The following is a 22,276-nucleotide window of genomic DNA, read 5'->3' as shown; positions in this document are numbered from 1 at the left end:
ACTGACAGCTGACCATTTAAATATATTGGAAACAAAAAAAGTACAAATTCATCATTAGAACCATGAGCAGATATTTATCTTAGTTACAAGAATAATTGCTTATCATTCTTTATAAACTGGGCTGACGCAGTTGCTTACCACTCATCTTCACCTTTCGGGCAATGAACAGCAATTTTGATAGCTGTGCTACAGGCTATAAATGCTGTACTGGCCAAAAGCAGCCCAGATAATCCAGTTTAGGCTTGCTTGGCTCAGTATATATTCATGTATTGTGTGGCAGACCATGGTCTTCCTAATACTGCCTTCCTTTTTAAAGAATCCTCCAGTTAAACAATTTATATGCAGCATTGATAAGCTGCTGGAACATTATTTTAATTTCAAATTGTTATCAGAATTGCTCTTGATACCAGTATTCCTTATGGTTCCTCATGGAATCAGTATTCCTCGGAATAGGTGAATATTCGATAAGTTGGATTTGGTTCCAAGATTGTGGCAACAGGTAGTTCTGGGGTGGGGGGTGTAGGATTTTCAGTGCAGAGAGCAAGTGGAGATGTAAAGTAACCTTCCAATCCCTAAACATAACTTGACTCTATAGCTTACCATAAGGGTCCTTTCACATGGGTGGTCCAATCAGATCTGAGTTGATCAAAGTCAGAAAATAAATAGAAAAGTTTGCATCGTATTCTGTTTTTGTGACCCTAAATGTGACACATGTCTACATCTGCCTGCCCATAAAACTAATATGGGTCTAGTTTGAGGCTGAAGGAAAATCCTGAAAGGACAAAGATGGAGACTGGAATTGATGCCGCCTGTGTGAAAAGGCCCTAATATTTAAAACTCACCTCATCCAAGCCCCAAGACTGAACCTTTCCTGTAAATTAGCCCTTAACCAAACCCTAACACTTAACCCTTAGCTGCTCCCTACCCTTAACCTAACCTTAAAATGTAGCCTAATGCTTAATGTAACCTGTAACCTTAAAGGGAAATAGGGGTTGCTTTGCTAAAGGCAAATAGACTGTTGACTTTGCAAAGTAAGTTGAATGCTGTAAGGGAATTATCCCAAAAGCTTAGTCAATGAGCTATAGCTTTTCTGACTTCCATCATCGAATCATGTGCAAGTAAAATTGGTAGGTTAATTGGATTCTGTCTAGTATATGTATGTATGAATGTAAGTTAGGGACTTTAGATTGTACGCCACTTGAGGGTTAGGGACTGATGTGAATGTACTATATATATGTAAAGTGCTGTGTAAATTGACAACGCTATATAAGTACCCGTAATAAATAAATTAAATAAATAAACCATCAATATCATATTTGCTTGCATATGATTGGATGATGAAAGTCAGAAGAGCTATGCCTCATTGACTAAGCTATATGTATAGCAAATATGATATTGTTATTTTAATTTTTCTTGGACATGATTGGATACACTTTGTATAGTGAAATTTCACCACATGTACTAAGCTCTGGGGAAAATGTCCTTGCAAAGTGAACTCTGTTTACCATTAATAAGTCAACCCCACTGTTACTAACTTAAAGTGGTTGTAAACCCTCACATATACCCAGTGAAGTGACTTGCCTTAGGTCCTACACAGAGATGAAACAAGTCCTCCTACTTAAATTGTGACGTCTTTGCCCTACATCCATTCAAAGTGCAGAATTTACACTGGATCTCTCAGCTCTGAAAAGAAGGATGCGTGGAGCTGGATTTACACTCTGGCGAGCTTCGAGAGCTGATTGGAGGGAAGAGACACCCCCACTCCCTTTCACACAGCACATAGGAACAGAGCTGGGGCTGTCAATCCCAGGTTGTGCCTTCCCCTGTCACCATTTCTCTCTTGGTGTCAGGAAAACTCATCAGAAGTGACTCATGCTGATAGCAGAGGAATGAGGCAGCGGACAGAAATTACACTTAGTGTTCTGCATTGAGACAAGCACACATTATAGAGGGATATGCTTTGTTCATATTTCACGTTTGAAGTTTACAACCACTTTAAGAATCTGCAGGTAAAGCACAGAAAAATCTAGTATTTGAAATGCTTTTTTTCACAAATGTTTTATTTACTTCTTTGTGCAGACTCAGCTACTCCACCCATACCTTTTACCTGCCTACATAACCTTTTATGTAGCTGTTAGGGGATGAGCAAGTGGAAATCTTTAGTGTCCCTTGAGTGACAGCTAAGTCTGCTGGGGCTGTTGACATCACATTCAAGATGGTGGCACCAAGCAGCAGTTTTAGAGCTTTTGGATGTCTGCAAATGGGGAGGTTTTTATAGGTAAATGACATGCCCAAAATACAATATAAAATATAATAAGATATTTGTTGAAATGATTGGTAATATATTGTTAAGTTATGAGTTAAGTTTATTAGGGATAGGTTGGGGTTAAGGGTTATTAAGGGGATTTATATAGGTGTGCTCTTTTGGCTTTTTCAGTGTAAATTTAATTGGCTTTAAAGTTCCTGCACCACAAAATGCTGTGCCTAATTTAAATCACCCAAGAAAAAAGAATTCCAACCCTGATGTGTGAAAATATTTTATATTCTATTTTATATTATACTTATATAAGCAAAGTAAAATCGCCACTTCATAGTACACTATTTCAAGTAAGAGATTGTGGAGTGTTTTGTTCTAAGGTTAGCCAGAGCAACCAGAGGCCCATATGTTGTGTATTTTTAATTCAGAAAAATTTGTGACAAAGTCTGATGTGATTAAAGTAAAAAAAAAAGAAATAGAATAATCATCACTCTATAAATGGGACTCATGAAAGTGAGATATTACAGTATGTATCCACACTTATCCTTGTAAGTGATGTCTTCATTGCTTTCACAACATGATGGTGGTGCTATTTCATTATATGGTGATTTTACCTTTTTATTTTGTTTTTCTTTTGCATGAAAGCACTCCAAAAATTTGTATATATGTATAAAATGTATCCGCCCTGCCAATAATAATCTACATCATATGCCCCCAGTGCAGCCAATTAAGAAATTATGTTGCAAATGGTTTTAAAAAATTGGATACGATGAGCCTACGTATGTTGTAAACAATAACTGTGACATTTTGATATAATACTAAGCACTGAAAAATGTTTACATTAAGCTGAACCTAAAACTGCTGCTAAAGCTATATGACGTACGTATGAGTATTGGCATGTTCTGCCAAACACTAGAAATACAAAATTAATTTTTTTTAATGAGATAAATAGCAAATATATTTAGTACAGATTAATGTTGATTGTAGGATGTTCTAATCTAGTTTTATATAGCTATATTTGTAAGTCCTGTGGGTGAAGTTAACCTTGGTGTGAGCACTAAATGAACTGATAGAATGCATGTGGTATAGAATGTAAATATTTAGAGGTGAAATAGTACTGAAAGTAATGTATACATGTGCGTTTAATTCTCTGATGTACTGGCCTAATACCAGTGTAAACTATCCAACATGACAGGTTCTAGGGCAATTCAGGCCTTTAATCCATCTAAAACCATCAACCCCAATTTTTTCTGTTATGTCTTATAACCTAGACCCGCTTACATCCTGCCTAGTCGGCAGAGAGCCCATGAATGTCCTGGTGCATCAGTGACCATTGGCAAGTACGCAGTGTTCAGAGGACCAAGTTTTCACACTGCAAACTAGGCACTGCCATCCACAACCTGAAAGCAATTAAATATTAAAATCCAGTTTGTAACATTCTTACACCTACATGCATAGAGCCATTTTACACAGGCCAGCTTGATGCTGCCAACAACATTGCTAGGAGACCTTATTCTTGCTAATTGAGCTGATTCCTTTCTGGCTGGCAAGATTCTGCAGCTTTCTGGGGCAGCAAGGGAACATCATCCATTAGGTGATGTGGTTGTGTTAACCTTGTAATTCTGATCTCAGCACTAATGTTCAGTTGTGCTTTCTATGATTATAGTGGCAACATTTCTTCAGTGGATACCACCATTTTACATAGACCTCTCATATTATGCCCATGATTTTCATTAATGCTTTTGTGTCGGCACTAGCTTTTCTGATGAACAACTGGTTTCAAGTGGGTCTTAATCAACTAGCCCTGAAAACCGATGGTGCTGGAGCATCGGGCCCATACCCAGCTGTCGCTGTAGGAGGGCCACCTTGTTGGGTGCGGAAGCCCCTGGCAGGGTCACCAAAGGTGCAGATCTTGGTGGTAGTATTAAATATTCAAATAAGAACTTTCAAGGCTGCAGTGGACAAGAGTTCCATGTGAACATCAGTTGAAGATGGGTCAGTCGGTCCTGAGAAATAGGCAAACACCGTTCGGAAAGGACGGGTGATAGCCTCCGCCGCCCTTGGCTGATTGAAAGGGAGTCGGGTTCAGAACCCCAAACCCAGAGTGGTGGAAACGGGTGCCATGCGGCAACAGATCAAAGGGAGCCTGACAGTGCCCGCAGCTATTCGCATGCAATTGCTCATGCAGCCATAACCTGTGCATGGTCATCCCTGGATACAGACAATCTTCATCCAGGGCAAGTGTGAATGGGGCGTTACTGCTACAAGTGAGGAAACCTGTGATGAGTGGTGTGTGTATTAATCTTCTATGCCGGCACAGAGAACTGTAGAGGGTGCACAGGAAGATCATTTTCATTGAGGAAAAAATGGTATTTTAAGGTATTTTGAAGTCAAAATCATTTAATACCCATAACATATGGTAGTGCAGAACTATAAAAAGAAAAAAAATACTTAAATTGCGTTTTAATAATATAGCACTTGGAGGACACCCAACTGGAACACAAAGGTTGCTTGCAATGATATAAGTTGTTCTACAAATTTTATGGCATTTTCAGCTAGAATTTTATATTTGCCCTCCCAGTTAATGCACAAGGGCCATTGGGAGAGACTCAGGGTTACATGAGATGCTGCCGGTAAAGCAACACTTCCATGCTAAGTTAATGGAGCTCCAATAATGCTGACGTATGAGCATGAACTGAATTTAGGTCTCCAAAACAATGGAAAAATGAGTGTGACATAAGCCTTACTGCTGGATATAAGTCAAGAGTGGCAGGGCAAGTGAAGAGTGGTTGAGTTTCAGCTCCAGCTGTCTTCCTCTATAGGTATACTTAGTAGCACTAAAAAATTGGTGGTCAACATTTGTGAAAGTTAACACAGTACTAAAGTAAACACTGTCATTTCATTGTAACTCTGAATTTGGCCGATTCTGCTAGTTTTACTGCTCCCTTTGGCTGATTATGTCTGTCTGACAGTGCTTCATTTCCTCATACACTGCTCATGAACCATTAGCAAGCTCAATTCTGTCAGTCGTTCCTCTCTAAACATTCAGCCCAGTGATCACATACTGTTCATACTAATACTTTGTGCTTTGGATGTGATCTGTGTGCCTTTTCTACCAGGCTTATAATAAACTTGGTTATTTCTAAAATGTTCCATTTCTCAGGTGGTAATCATTGTGTGTTTCATTTTATCCTTATGAAATATATGATGCAAATGCTTAACTGTGACTGCCGGTAAAAATGGCTGTGTTTAAACCAAAAGTGACTCTTCGGTTAGTGGATACGTTGAGATGATTTTGCAGCATTTACTGACATATTTTTGACATGACTTTTGCATGTTCACATGGTTGTTTATATATACAGCACTGTATTTCACATTTTTCTTGTATTACATGTAGAGTTTTATTTTTGTTGAGTTAGCCAATAGAGGCCGAGCGGATTAGCTGCAACAGTTTTGACTTTACCAGCTGTTGAGATACTGTAAAAAGAGGGGTGTCAAACTCAATTTCATCACAGGCTTCATCATCATTATGTTTGTCTTTAAGGGGCCAATTATGTCTGTAAAACTAGCTGTCCAGAGCAACCCCCCCCATTACATCAGGTGTTAAGAGCCTGCCACAATCAGAAGTCAAGAGTCCCCCACCCTCCTTTACATCACAGTATACCCCCATACCTTTTGCTGCTGCCAGAAAGAATCTGGGGGCCAAGCTGGGAAGCAGTGCAGAGTCTGGAGGAGGAACCAAGGAGGACTGAAGTCAGCTGCTGGAGTCTGCTGAATGTTGAGACCAGGGGAGGTGGAGATGAGGGGGTGCTGCAGCTGCACGGAGTTCTGTCCTCTCTGCAACCAACTCCAGAGACAAGATGGGGACTGAGACTGGGGGCGGGGGGATGCCGCGGCTGCAGGAGAGAAAGACATGGTCTGGGAGGCTGGATTTGGCCCCACGGGCCTTGTGTTTGACACGTGCTGTAAAGTATCGTCTGCACAGGGAGTGAATTGTTTCTGAGAGAGTCAGCTGACTCAAAGATTTGCATCATAAGAAGGAACAGTAACGTACCACCATTGTGAAGCACTGAAAAGCAGTAAGCAGAGATTTTTATGTAACTCAAAAATGACCGATTCTATGTACATATAACATAGAGACAAGGTATTCATAAATTTATATACACAGGTAAAATTATTTACATTCAGCTAATCTTTACATGAAAAAAAAATAAATCTTTTCCCTTTTTCTTTCTTTATTTTTTTAATATATTTTTTTATTAAGTTTATATTATAAATACAACACATTTTTCAAGCATTACAATCACAGAATCTCCATATCAGGTTTTACAAAATCCCTTCCCCTCAAACCCCCCAACCCCCCCCCCCCCCGTCATCTCTTTCCACTTTTTCCTTCTTCCTGTTCCCCTATTTTGCTCCTGACATCTTTCTTCATAACACCACTCTCCTTCCCTACCTACCTACCAAAAAAAAAAACTTAAAGAAGAAAACCATAATTTCTATCTTGTCTCTAGCCCTCCTTTACACACCAGTCAGTTCTAAAAATCTTTTAGATGTTTTAAAATCCTTCTATCTGTCCCAAATGTTCCTAAACATTTAAATTTTATCCTTTCCAATATGGTATAGTTCCTCCATCCTATATAATTTCCACTCTATTTATCCAATCTTTTATTTTCAGGGTTTCCTGTATGTGCCAGAATTAAGGGATCAATCCTTTCGCCGCATTTATTAAATAAATTACCATCGTGTTCTTATATTGTTTCACTGTAAACTCGGATTTGTGGAATAAGCAGACCCAGGGGTCCTTCAGTATATTAATCCCTGTTATCTTGTGTATTTGTTGTATTATTCCTTGCCAAATTTCCTGTATTTTGGGACAATCACACCATATATGTGCCATTGTTGCTTTCACCCCACACGCCCTTCAACAGAGAGGTGAACTCTCTGGTCGCCGATTATTTGCCACACTAGGTGTAATGTACCATCTTACTAAACATTTATAATTCATTCTACTGTATTCATATCTACTGCACCGTGTGTTAAATTAAATATTTTCTTTTTTTCTTGTTCATTTAATTTTGTCCCATGCTCCTTTTCCCACTTTTCCAAAAACGGTGGAGAGATCAATCCAGATATGCCAGTAAGGATCTTATATATGCAGGAGGTAACATGTTTTTGCATGGTCTCCAAACTAAAAAGTTGTTCAAATGGATAGATGTCCTCCACTGCTCTTAGTAGCTGTAGCAGCGCTGCAACAAAATGTCTTAATTGGTAATAACGCCACTCATCCAACATAAAAAATAATTATTTCTTGTTTTTTAAATCCAAGAAAGAACACAATTCCCTCTTATTAGTGATATCTTTTAAATGTGCATTCCCATCTTTGATCCATTTACCTGCAATATTTTCTTTCCCCAGAGGGAAGAATTCTGTTCCCCCCAGTGGTATTAGCAGTGAGATATACTCCCACCCCCTTTGTTTATGAATTCTATCCCATACCCTAAAAGCATTCCATGTTAAAATACTTGTGTTTTCAGAAAAAGATTTAAACTGTTGTGGAAGCCAGATAATCTTATCTAATTGTGACTCACTCAACGTGCTTTCTATCTTTACCCAACTTCCCCCCCCCCCCCCCGTGAATTGTATATCCAGTCTGCTATTCGTGAGATCAGCACCAAACAGTAATATCTCCTAAAATCTGGCACATTTAAACCCCCATTAATTCTATCTTTACACAAAACCTCATATTTAACTCTTGGTTTTTTATTTACCTATATATATTTAAGTATCATCCTTTTAATAGTCTCAAAGAATGACCCCGGTAAATATATTGGGAGCATATGAAATTTATACAGGATCTTTGGGACTATTGCCATCTTTAACATATTTATACAGCCAATCCACAAGAGTGATCCTAATGATATTTTGCTCAACTCATCCTTTATCTCATTTATTAATAGAATATAATTTATCTGCTATATGTTCTTTAAGGAAGGGGTTAACTTTACACCTAAATAGCTCAATTCCTTTTCCCTCCATACAAAAGGGAAAGCATTCTGTAGTATCTGTTTATCTATCTTCGGCACATTTATATTTAATATCTCGTTGGATTAATTTTCAAGTTTGATAACTCTCCATAATATTTTAAAACTTTAATTTGGTTGGGTAATGTTACCCTGGGGTTTACAATGTAGAATAACATGTTGTCTGCATATGCTGCAACCTTATGTTCCACGTCTCCTATCGAGATTCCCTTTACATCTATATTCCTTCATACAGTTGCTAAAAATGGTTCCAAGGATATAACAAATAGAGGGAGAGTGGACATCCCTGTCTTATTCCGTTATACAGTTTTAAAGACTGAGTCAGTGTACCGTTAACCTTTACTGCTGCTGATGGACAGCTATATAACCTTTTTCTCCATTGTACCATTTTATGGCCAATTCCTAGTACATCTAGTCTATTAATCATAAATCCCCAATCTACCCTATCAAATGCTTTTTTGGCATCAATCAACAGAACTAACATTAGGTGACTCTCTTTCTTACTTTTTTGTAAAAGAAGCAATGATCTTAATCCATTATCCCTTCCTTCCCTCCCTAGGATAAAACCCACCTGGTCTAAATGTATCCACTCCGTCTTCAACTCTTTCATCCTGTTTGCTAAAACCTTTGTGTATATTTTGTATCTATATTTAATAATGATATGGGTTTGTAACTGGCACACTCTGACAGGTCTTTCCCCTTGATTGTAATTTATGCCTGGAATGACTCCTCTCTTATTTCTAACCCCTCTCCTAATGCATTCATATACATACACAATTTAGGCACAAGTTGTTCTTTAAATTTCCTATAATATCTCAACGTGTATCCATCTGGTACAGGACTCCTTTATGCAGCTGTGCTTTTTAATGCTGCATACATTTCCTCCTGCGATATTTATCTAAGGCTACTGATCTCTCTTCCTCTAGTCTAGGTAGTCCGTCCTCCTCTAAGTATACCCTCCTTTTTTCCTTTCTTTCTCCCTTTTTCCATCTGGTTCTATTAGGTTGTTAGATTTAATTTTATATAGTTTAATATAGTATTTTTTAAACATTTTAGCGATATCAGTGGTTGAATATACCATTTCTCTGATTTCATGTTTAATTTTCTTTATATAATTTCTTGATTTCCTTTCTCTTAACCTTCTCATTCGATATTTTTCTGGTTCATTCCCCCACTGATTTCTTTCTTAAGCAACCCTGTTAAAGACTCTTCTCGTTTCCTGTTCCATTAAGTCTTTTAATTCTTCTCTTTTTTGAGTTATCTTCTGTTGTATCTTTATTTCTATTTTCTCTTTATATAATTGTTCTAAATCATGTAGTTCCTCCGTTAATAATCTTATTTTCTTTCCCCGTTCTTTCTTTTTTTCGGCCCCTATTGAGATCAGAATTCCCCTGATATATACCTTATGTGCTTCCCAAGACTGTAGCAACAGATACATCTTCAGGCTTATTAAGTGTAAAATATTACTCTAGTTCCTTCTTTATTCATTTCTCCATCTTGACTTCCTGTATAAGCGTCTAATTTAATCTCCACATGCTGTTCCATTCCCTTCCCCTCCCCACCTTAATCTCATTGTGACAAGTGCATGGTCTGATAGTGACATTACCTCAGTTTTGGAATTTACCAAATACTACAAGAGTCTGTGTTTTTTCATTATACAGTCCATTCTTGAATACATCCCGTGCACTGGAGAGAAGTTATAGTCTCTATCTCTTGGATGTTTAATTCTCCACGAATCCATCAATTGACATTGTTGCAGGATTTTTTTGACCAACTTTAGACTTTTACCACCGTCCCTCTGTGCCCACGATGATGTATCCATCCAAGGATCCATGCAAAAATGTAAATCTCCTGCCACAATCAGATAACCTTTTTTAAAATCTAGAAGTTTTCTTAATAGACCCTCCAGATATACCATTGAATTCTTATTAGAGCAAAAAATGGGCAGCACAGTGGCTAAATGGTTAGCACTTCCGTCTGGCAGTACTAGGGTCATTGGTTCGAATCCCAGCCACTGCACCACCTGCCTGGAGTTTGCATGTTCTCCCTGTGTCTGCATGGGTTTCCTCCGGGTACTCCGGTTTCTTCCCACACTCCCAAAACATGCTGGTAGGTTAATTGGATCCTGTCTAAATTGGCCCTAATATATGTGTATGTATGAATGTAAGTTAGGGACCTTAGATTGTACGCTCCTTGAGGGTTAGGGACTGATGTGAATGTACAATATATATGTAAAGCACTGCGTAAATTGACGGCGCTATATAAATACCTGAAATAATAAATAATAATAAATATTTTCTAATGTACATTCTATTCCTTGTAATTTCCCTTTCAAAAATAGAAACGGCCTTCCGGATCTACCATTCTATCTTCTATACTAAAATCTTACATTTTTTGCTAGCCCAATTGCTACCCCTTTTACACGTCTTATTGGTGAATCCGCATAATACCACATTGGGTAATGTTTAGAATATAGCTTAACATTAGTATCCTGAGATAGATGTGTCTCCTGCATAAACACTACATCAATGGAATGTTGATGGATTTCTCTTAGGATCTTATGCCTTTTAGTCAGAGTGTCCAGACCTTTCACATTATATGTCATAAAGTTACTCACATTCATTCCTACTACTGGTTCTCTTCTCCATCCCTAAACCAACTTAAATGAGCATGGGTGTATACAATTTGGAACAGGAAAATATCTTCAGAGTGACCTTTACTTCCCATCCTCCTTCCCCCCAAATCCCCCTCCCCGGCTCCCTCCCCTCACACCTGCCCTCCCTCTTTTTTTAACCCTTAGGCCCATATCCTGGCCCTGGAATTGGATGTGGTTTATTACCTTATTTGGTTCCTCTTCAGGGTAAGACTGAAAATGTACACCTGTTCAGGACTCTATCTCCAATCCTTAATCACAAGCATATGTGATGTACTGAGCTTCCCGATGCCCTATTTAAATTATGGGAGAAGAGGAAGAGAGAGAATAGGAAAGAAGAGGAAAGAGAAGAGGAAGAAAAAAAAAAACCCTTCTCTTTTCCTCTCCCTCCCAACCCTCACTCCCCCCTCACCCCAACTCTCACTCTCTTCAACCACCCCTCCCAACCTGCCCTCCTACTATATCTACCGTTTTATCCCTTATTTATGACACCTCATACAAAAAATAAACACAAGAAAAAGAGACAGAGAAAGCCTCACTGCTACTTGTAGCTATTCCATCATATTCTCTATTTGGAGACTAGTTGCCACTTATTTCTTAGCTCTCCCCTCTCCTTAACCCTTTCAGAATGGTTTCGAAAATCTTCTTCTGGCCAGTGTCTCAGGCGTTATGTCAGCAAAAATTAGTAAACTCGCTTCTCCCCGTTTTACTGTTGGAATTCCACGTAACTTTTTCCAGATATTTACTTTATCTTCATAATGATGGAAACATACCATCACATCTCTGGGGGCGTCATGTGCCACTCCTGGGGGCCGCTTAATCCTAAGTACTCTGTCTATTTTCATTTGTTCTGTCACTGTTCTGCCAATTAGTGGATTAAATATTTTCTTGATTTCCTCCTGTAGATCCTCTCCCAACATTGCTTCTGGTAAGCCCTAGACCCTCAGGTTGTTCCTTCTATCTCTATTCTCTTGATCTTCTAATTTATATGCTATCTTCCTTTGCTCTCTTCACATTTCCTCCACCTGCGCTTCTAACTTAATAATTACCTCCTCATGTTTCTCTAGTTTCCCTTCTGTTTCTTCCACTCAAGATAGAACTGACGCAGGCCATTGTGTAATATGGCCATTTCATTCTTTATGGAAAGCTCCAATTTCGAAAACATCTCAGCCATCTCCATTTTTGTAGGCATTTGTGAACTTAAATCTAGTTCTTCAATATTTCTGGAATCTATTTTGCCTTCCATATTTATAGATTCTTCAATCTGATTCAAGTTCTATACTCCTAATGACAGTCTACTTTGTTCTCCATTGTTATTTCTCATCTCATAACTTCCCCTTGTTCCCTACTGTCTCTCAGGAGTATGGTCCTCTGGGCTTTTCTCCTGCAGGGGGAGATATTTTCTTATCATGCTTGATTGGGGAGTTTTTATTCCACCTGTTGCAGATCTGCTTTTCATGACATTAACAGTTTTCCCAACCACCTGAAAATCAGAAATAATATTATCAGAACTCTCCTTATTTAAACTTAAATCTCTTTACAAGTGTACTTCTCTTCTTTGTACCAGGTGTGTCACATCATATCTTAAAAATAGATTTGTTTTTTCATTCCTTTCTCCTCTCACCTTTGATGCCACCAGGTGACCCCTCTAGTTTTTCTTTTTTTTTTCTTTCTTTTTTCCTCCATCCACCTCCCTTTTGATAACTTTGGTAGTTTAAAGATAAAACATATATTTTACCTCTCCAAGCAGCACTCACCCTCTCACTCTGAGTCCAGCCTGGAGTATAAAGGGCAATCACCATCGATTTTCTCTCCGGTCCAAAGTCCTACTGCAGGGGTGCTCACTCCAGTTCAAAGGGGGGTCACCAGTGGTATAGAGGGGTCACCCTCTGTGGGTGTCTTTGCTCGGTGCACCGGTGTCCTATGTCTTTACTGTAGATATTACTATGTGGGGCAATCCGCATCTCTCAGTGACACAATGTCACCTTCACTAGTGCACTCCTGGCCTCCACCGATCTGCTCACCATCAACTTCCTCCACATACCTAGGGGCACACACCTCCCCTCGGTGCTCCGGTGTCCTGCATTGACTTTCCCTCCAGAGTGAGGCAGCGGTTCCCAGGACAACCTGCGACTGTCACGTGGCCTCTCCCAGCATCCCCCACAGCACACAACTGCGGTCCTCACTCGGTCACCGGCCACAGACACCTGCACAGCGCTGCTCAGTTCAAAAGCCCTAGCTGAAGGACAGGTAAGGGGGTATCTGTGAACTTTAACTTTTAGCGTATATCAGGCATTGGGAGCTCCTATCGTCAGCCTCTTGCCCGCACCATGTTCTGTCCCCTCCCCTTTTTATTTAAAGCTTAAGTTTAGAAGAAGGGGACAAGCAAACAGCGTAACTCTTCCCACTAGCAGCAACTTCTGTTAACCCAGACAGGACTGAAAGATAGCTGATCAGGGCAATATCAGGTGGCATGAAGGGAGGATTTTTATAAGAAATTGTACTAAACATGTAACTGTGTTTTGGGCTGTATCCCAAAAACAAAAATACTAAACTGTTCTCCAAAATGAAATTTATGGAGTAGTTGTGGTGAACATCACTGTGAGCATACTTTATAAAATAATGAGCAACGTTTTGGTGGTGTTCTGTATCATTGTGATCTGCAAAGTTTCCATACTTTCTGCAGCAAATGGGTTCGAGAGTTTGATGCAAAAGAATCATCTTTTATCCAGTTCCTCAGAACATCACTAGGACATCAAACTTTCCTCAGTCTAACATTCTGACAGCAATACATTTACAAAAAGGGTAGAGATTTGTATAAAAAGTAGCCTAAGGCTAGGGTCACACTTAGGCAAGTTGCGGTTGATGCATTTTCCTGCTGTGTTTTGAATTTTTTCACATGTGTTTTTGACATGTTTTTAATGCTTTTTTTCATGCATTTTGTGGTTTTTTGGTGTGTTTAATGTTTCTCGGGGGAGGTGTCTGTTGTCATGCAGGAATCAAACCAAAAACGCATGTCAGTTCTGTTGAACTCTATTACACGAAAAACACAATCTGCTGTGGGAAAAAAGTCCCTGACCCTTTCAAAAAATCCTTACTGGCTCAAAATGCACAAACATGAACAAGATCCATAGGCAATCATGTGTAGTGCCCCTCTAGTTAGCCAGGGGGAACTAGATTAGGTTTTTAGGTAGAGGCTGAATAGCAGACTGAGTATGAGTCAGCCAGGTCAACTGAGGTCAAGACCGCCCTCAGGTATACAGAGGATATAAAGTCTACACACCCCTGTTAAAATGTCAGGTTTCTGTGATGTAAAAAAATGACACAAAGATAAATCATTTCAGAACTTTTTCCACTTTTAATGTAAGCTATAAACTGTACAACTCAATTGAAAAACAAACTGAAATCTTTTTTAGGGGGAAGTAAACAAAAAACTAAAATAATGTGGTTGCATAAGTGTGCACATCCTCTTATAAGTGGGGATGCAGCTGTGTTCAGAATTAGGCAATCACATTCAAAATCATGTTAAATAGGAGTCAGTAAACACCTTCTATCTTTTAAAGTGCCTGTGATTAACCCCAAATAAAGTTTAGCTGTTCTAGTTGGTCTATCCTGACATTTTCTTAGTCGCATCCTACAGCAAAAGCCATGGTCCACAGAGAGCATTCAAAGCATCTGAGGAATCTCATTGTTAAAACGTATTAGTCAGGAGAAGGGTACAAAAGAATTTCCAAGGCATTCGATATACCATGGAACACAGTGAAGACAGTCATCAAGTAGAGAAAATATGGCACAACAGTGACATTACTAAGAATTGGACATCCCTCCAATGTTTATGAAAAGACGAGAAGAAAACTGGTCTGGGAGGCTGCCAAGAGGCCTACAACAACATTAAAGGAGTTACAGGAATATCTGGCAAATACTGGCTGTGTGGTACATGTGACAACAATCTCCTGTATTCTTCATTTGTCTGGGCTATGGAGTAGTGGCAAGACAGAAGCCTTTTCTTATGAAGAAAAGAAGAAAAACATCCAAGCCCGGCTTAATTTTGCAAAAACACATCTGAAGTCTCCCAAAAGCATGTGGGAAAATGTGTTATGAAGAAACCAAGGTTGAACTTTTTGGCCATAATTCCAAAATATATGTTTGGCGCAAAAACAACACTGCACATCACCAAAAGAATACCATACCCACAGTGAAGCATGGTGGTGACAGCATCATGCTTTGGGTCTGTTTTTTTCTCCAGCTGGAACTGGGGCCTTAGTCAAGGTAGAGGGAATTATGAACAGTTTCAAATACCAGTCAATACTGGCACAGAACCTTCAGGCTTCTGCTAGAAAGCTGAACATGAAGAGGATCTTCATCTTTCTGCATGACAACAACCCAAAGCATACATCGAAATCAACAAAGGAATGGCTTCACCAGAAGAAGATTAAAGTTTTGGAATGGCCTAGCCAGAGCCCAGACCTGAATCCGATCAAAAATCTGTGGGGTGTTCTGAAGAGGGCTGTGCACAGGAGATGCCCTCTCATTCTGACAGATTTGGAGTGTTTTTGCAAGGAAGAGAGGGCAAATATTGCCAAGTCAAGATGTGCCATGCTGATAGACTCATACCCAAAAAGACAGAGTGCTGGAATCAAATCAAAAGGTGATTCAACAAAGTATTAGTTTAAGGGTGTGCACACTTATGCAACCATATTATTTTAGTTTTTTAGTTTTACTTCCCTCCACCTAAGAGATTTCAGTTTGTTGTTCAACTGAGTTGTACAGGTTATAGGTTACATTAAAGGTGGAAAAAGTTCTAAAATTATTTATGATTACATCACAGAAACCTGATATTTTAACGGATGTGTAGACTTTTTATATCCACTGGGCCTGATCAGTAGATCAGTAGTCAGTGTGTGTGTCGGGTGAAAGGTGGAGAAGGAGACTGGAGGGGGCCCAGGAAAGGGGACTACCTATGAGCAGGTGCTTGAAAAAGGGACCTCCACTGTGCCACCGTCTACTGGGAGGGACAGCCTGGGCAGCAAGGAAGGAGCCAGCCCAGCAGAGGGTTTGATGGGGGCCACCAACCCATGAAACTATTGGAAAGGACAGTGTGATTGGCCTTACACCCCTTGGGCCACATGAGGGGAAAGAGCAGTCAGGTGGAGAACCAAACTAGCTCCTCTCCCGGGACTGTTCAATTCTGGGCAGCTTCTGGATCCCCTTGCCCAGGGAATACCCTTAGTACTACTGCGTGGAGGATTCATCTGGGGTCTGAGTAGGTACACTGGAGAGCAGAAATGCTCTCAAAGAAGACAGGTTTTCTTCCTGTCCATTGTCTTGTACATAGTTTGTCCTCGCAGTTCACAGTTCCTATTGCTTCCAGTGTGTCTCTCAACCCCATCCAAGTTCAATACCCCTTAATAAAATCACAAAAAAATAAAGCCTGGGGACTGGTTGCTGTGCAAGTGTGGAAGAGGAAAATGTGTGTTGCCTGGCTGTGCGACTCCTAAGGGGGTAGTGCTACACATTAAGTGGACTGTAGTGCTTTTCTGCAAACTGGAAAATGCACTGAAATCTGCATAAGTGTGAACATAAGGTCAAAGATTTAAATATTTTTTCAAAATATGTAATGTCAGCCTGCCTACCTGCTTGGGTTACTACATATAAGTGTAGCACTACCCCCTTAGGAGTTGCAATGATTTGGGTCCCCCTATAGTCCTGCACAGCCAGGCAACATTAATTTCCTTCACTCAGACTTTCATCAGGAGACAGTAACCAGTCCTTGAGCTTTGTTTTGAAGTTCTATTAGGGGGTTTAGAACTTGGCTGGAGTAAGGGGGGTGTATGGGATGCCCAAGGGAATGGCAACTGAGAACAAACTCCTTAGCAACTATGACTAATCTTTACATTAAACCTTCTCTTCTGGAGAGCAAGCCAGCATCTCCTGTAGTACCACCCCAGACCCCAGATGACCCCTCTCCTCATCCAGCTGTACTGGGTGAATCCCTGGCTGGGGGGATAAAATGCCTGCCACTGCAGTGTGAAAAAGTCCCAGGTAAGATAGCAAATCCAGTTTCCCACTAGAGTGTTTCCCCTTACTAGCCCAGGGGGTGCAGGTTTACTCACTTGGTCCCTCTCCTGTGCTGTTGGTGGGTCAGTGGCTGCTACCAGGCCTACTAGCTGGGCCACTCCTTCCCTGCCACACAGGTAGTTCTCTCTCAAGGGGCAGGTGAAGTCCCATGTTTTCAGCCTTCCAAGGTCCTCTACCTGACGGTGAGCCGCTCTCCATCTGGGTCCCCTCACAGGCTCCTACCTCTAGCCTCACATCCTTCTCTCTCTCCTCAACCCAAACTCTCCTGGTTGTCCTGGCCACTTACCAAACCTTCTGTTGGGGATTGGCTATGATCCTCTAAGAGTACAAACCAGCCACTTCTCACTTCCGCCCACTGCTTCTAGACCTTTCTCCACAGTTCTAGAGCAGGGGGAAATTCCAAAGGGGCTAGTCTGCAGAGCCTGTCGACCCTGACCACAATTTGACCTCTGTCTGACTGTTGCACCAGGCTGCTACTTAGCCTCTGCTTAAAAATTAGGATCTAGCTCCCCCTAGCTATCTAGGAGGGTGCTACATACGTTTCTCCAAAACAGATGGACTTGGACAAATGTAACCATGCAAATATCATACCTGACTGATCCCCCTGGAAGCTGGAAAACACTAGTAGGCACCTCTACTGTTATCCTCTTGCTTCCGGGTCCTTTGCTGATTAGCTGCCCTGCCGTACTGAACACAAAAGGTTATGCACTCGGCACAGGCACCAGTCACAGAATGCTTTGCAATTAATTCAAAGCATTCTCTGCATGGATGAGGTAGACATTGTGATGGCAACACCTTGTCCTTCCACCTCATCCAATCAGAATATGCTTTGCATTCTTTACTCAAAATGCAGCAGGCCAGCCACTCGGCAGAGGACCTGAAAGAAACTGGAGATCACTAGAGTAGCTGTGTTAACTACAATGATTTCCAGCTTCCAGGGGCACCGGCCAGGTATGGTAAATACATAGTTACGTTCATTAAAGCTGGACCAATGTAACTATATAAAAATATCCATACCTGGAATTCGTCTATAAATTATTCCTCACATTTATAAATACAAGAATACATACAAGAGCTGCAGCCTGAGCCTTGCAAATATCCAATACATCTGGTTTAGGAGGCATATAGTCTCCCTGCCTTCCACAATGTTGAATATTTCGTGTTTTTTCATGAATAGCAGTTAATTATCTCCCAGGTGTGCTTTCTGAAAGGCATAAAGGGATCATCTGCTTTGTGTAATCCACACATATTGTTAAACAAGGCAAATTTGCCAATTTAAGGTCAGCAACATCAATTTGATGTTCTTTTGCTATAGTTACCTTTTACATTACACTCTGCAATCATCCTGAAAGAATCGAGCTAGTGTGTCATTTTAATGAACAGGGGTTAGAATCTGTGATCTGTAGTGATTCTCAGATTTTTAGTAGAGGTGTGCTTGCACATTTTAGTACGGGCAAAGTACAGATTAAATTCAAGTGGTATAAAACCCAAATGCAAGCATTTATTATATTGTAGCTTACCAATTCTTAGATGTGATGGCTGCATTTGTTTTCTTTTTTAGGCTTTCTTTATTTTATTTTCACCTTGTGATCTGGTCAGTAAGTCTGTTGTTTTTGAAACAAAGAACTGTTTGCAGATGTAGTAGTAACAGGGCTAAGACAAACTGTTTATGACTGATTGGAGTGCTTACAACGATCAGCTTTTATTTACGTAAAACTTTTTTCCCAAAAGGAAAAAATTACTGTAGCTGCTTATAAAGTATTAGCTGGGGTTTGGCTTCAATTTGTTAGTGTAACTAGTACATCCAACACTCCCCTCCCCCAGACTGACAATGCTGCAGTCTAAAGGTGCCCCCCCCCGTGCTTCTTCATCCAGGGTAACACTCTAATACAGGAGGTGTGTTGCTGGTCAGATCACCAGATGAAAACGGAGGAAAAATAGCCTAAAAAAAAATAATCCAGCCACCATACCTAATGAATGCTAAGCTGCAATATATTACATTTTTGGTTATGGGTTTAGTACTGCTTTAATGCTGATCTCCAGACAAAAAGCACATACACCAATGAAATACATATCAAGGAGCTGTTTTACCTACCAAAGGACTTATATTTCTGTCCATCCGTTCTTGACATTTATACAGCCTTTTCACGCAGTGCAACCAGGAGGATGACACCACTAGAAATGTAACCACTTGTCTACCAGGTACTTTTACATCTTTCCTGTCCAGGCCAATTTTCAGCTTTCAGTGCTATCAAACTTTGGATGACAATTACGTGGTCATGCAACACTGTACCCAAACAAAAGTGTTATAATTTTTTTGAGACAGAGCTTTCTTTTGATGGTATTTATTCAGCTCTGGGGTTTTTTTATTTTTTTTCTAAAAACATTAAAAAAGACTGAAAATTTTGAAGAAAAAAAAGTTTCTGTTATAAAATTTTGTAAATAAGTAATTTTTCTCCTTCACTGATGTGCGCCAATGAGGCTGCAGTGATGGGCACCGATAGGCTGCACTGATGAGGAAGCACTGATGGGCATTGACAGGCATCACTTGTGGGCATTGACAGGCATCACTGATGGGCACTGAAAGGCAGCACTCATATATTACACTGATAGGTGGCACTGACTGGCATTGATAGGTGACACTGATTGGAACTGTTAAGTGGCAATAATGGGCACTGATAGGCGGCACTGACAGGTGGCACTTATACGTGGCACTGACTGGCACTAATAGGTGGCACTGAAAGGCAGGTCTGATGGGCACTGATATGTGGCATTAATGTGCACTGACAGTTGGCACTGATGGGGCTACACTGATCATCAGAGCCTTGATGATCAGTGTAGATGTCCCCTCTGAGGAATGTTGCTTACCGGCTTTCCTCTCCTCACGCACTGTGTGAGGAGAGGACTGCCAATAACCGGAATTTCCTTGTTTACATGTGGTCAGCTGTGATTGGACACAGCTGATCACATGACAAAGCCGAAGTCATCAGCTCTTTTCTCTGATCGGTGATCTGCTGTGTCCCAGGAACACAGCGCACCACTGATCACCTCGCACTGCTAGTGACGTGCATGCGCAGTTAGAGTGGGAGGACGTCATATGAGAACTGTAAATCGCAGGGTAAGTGAGCGCTAAAGTAAAATAATAAATGAGTTGAAAGGAAAAACAGCAGCTGAACACCAAAAAGGCACCATATAAACCTCCAGAATGATCAAAATAAAGCAAGGTGCAGCGCTAAAATGTTATGTTAGGACATATAGACATGTAATATTCAAAACATCTTCATATAAAAAATACAATAAAATAAAATGATATCAAGGTGCAATTAAAAACGTCACCTAATGGTGACTATAGGTGATTGGGCACTAGACCAAATACAGTCTATAGCGTGAGTAGAAAAGATCCCAAATGATCTTCAAAAATCCAATGGCTGGATCCATGGATGAGGCGATGGATGTATAAAGATTGCGCACTCACCAGATACGCAATCTCAATGCGCATTTAAAGTAGATAATCTCAGGACATCAAGGATCCTTATGTGGGTCTGGTCAGATCTGGTCAAATGCCCCTCACTGCTTGATAGTGCTGCCACGTTTGGAAATAACTACTCTGCAGATGTAAATGGCTCCCACCGGAGCAGTGTTGAGCAGGATAAGGATATTTGATCAAGAAGGGTGTCCGTCTTGTCCTACATGGGTGGTTTAGGGAGTCTTGCAACCAAAGAGCAGGAAACACGGTCTTTGTCTGTTTGATGCTTTGATAATCGCTCAATCCAACAGTTCAGACTAGAAACAAATACACCAAGGTAATTCCAGATACTTATTGGTTATGTCCATACGTAGTGACCACATTGATGTTTTTCAGGGTTTCAATCCTGGTGTAGGCAGCCTGGGATCTCCCTCCCTCCTTACCTCCAGATGAATTATATCCTCTTTTCTGCCAGATCTCAGACTTCTCCCCCCGGATTTCTGCTGCTCTCCGTCCCTTTTTTTTTTTTTCACCCACAGACAGTAAAAAGGAACTCAGTGTTACTGGGTGACTAAGTGAATCAACTAGCAGGGAGCACACCAGATCTGACCAGACCCACATAAGGATCCTTGATGTCCTGAGATTATCTACTTTAAATGCGCATTGAGATTGCGTATCTGGTGAGTGCGCAATCTTTATACATCCATCACCTCATCCACGGATCCAGCCATTGGATTTTTGAAGATCATTTGGGATCTTTTCTACTCACACTATAGACTGTATTTGGTCTAGTGCCCAATCACCTATAGTCACCGATAGGTGACGTTTTTAATTGCACCTTGATATCGTTTTATTTTATTGTATTTTTTATATGAAGATGTTTTGAATATTACATGTCTATATGTCCTAACATAACATTTTAGCTCTGCACCTTGTCATATGAGAACTGCCGCCCGTCTGTCATTTCCTTAAATGGCAGGTGGGAGGCGGTTAAGGAATGCAACGGTGTCCTCCTCCATTCCTAGCTTGTGGACTGTATGGTGGAGGAGCAGCAGATGACTGATTAGGTCAGACTTCTGCTCACTCTCCTTTCTCCTCCTATCAGCATGTTCCTTGTCAGATCATCTGATTGGCTTCCAGTCCTGCCCCTCCCTCTCCCCGGTCTGAATGCTGCTGTGCAGTGGAATGCAAGAGGCTGACACGAGGTCAGATACCAGCAAAAAGCTGGGTAAATGTTTGTAATTACCATATGAAACAATAACGGTAGACTAGAGTTTACAAACTATGTTTAAGGAAAGATTATGGGTTTATGGCCAAAGAGGTGCTTCATTTAAGGTGGAGTAAAAAAAAAACTGTGTTGCCCATAGCAGCAAACATTACTGTTTGTATTTTTAGTTTATAGCTGAACTATATACTTGAAATTACTGGTTACTATAGATAATTTATTACTGTTTGTTCACATGTTGTGAGACTGTTTTTGTATAGATAGAGTAGGCAATAAACTATTTGTTTTTGCTATCTTTGTCCTCACTTCATTTCCAGAGCTGGACACATTAAAAAGTGAGAGCAAATCTTTCTCAAAATTGTCAGACTTTTTTTTTTATATAGGTCAAAAATTAAAAAACCGCGAAGGCAATCAAATACCACTGAAAGAAAGCTCAATTCATGGGAAAAAAGGATGTAAATTTAATTTGGGTGCAGAATTGCATGAACATGCAATTGTCAGTTAGAGTAACTCAGTGCTGTAATGCAAAAAATGGCCTGGTCAGGAAGGGGGG

The sequence above is a fragment of the Staurois parvus genome, unplaced genomic scaffold (genome assembly GCF_062004578.1).
Source record: "Staurois parvus isolate SC_StPar_1 unplaced genomic scaffold, SC_StPar_1.0 ptg000321l, whole genome shotgun sequence".
Taxonomy (NCBI): Eukaryota; Metazoa; Chordata; class Amphibia; order Anura; family Ranidae; genus Staurois; species Staurois parvus.
The sequence above is the reverse complement of the archived record's forward strand: the minus strand, read 5'-3'. Positions refer to the sequence as shown.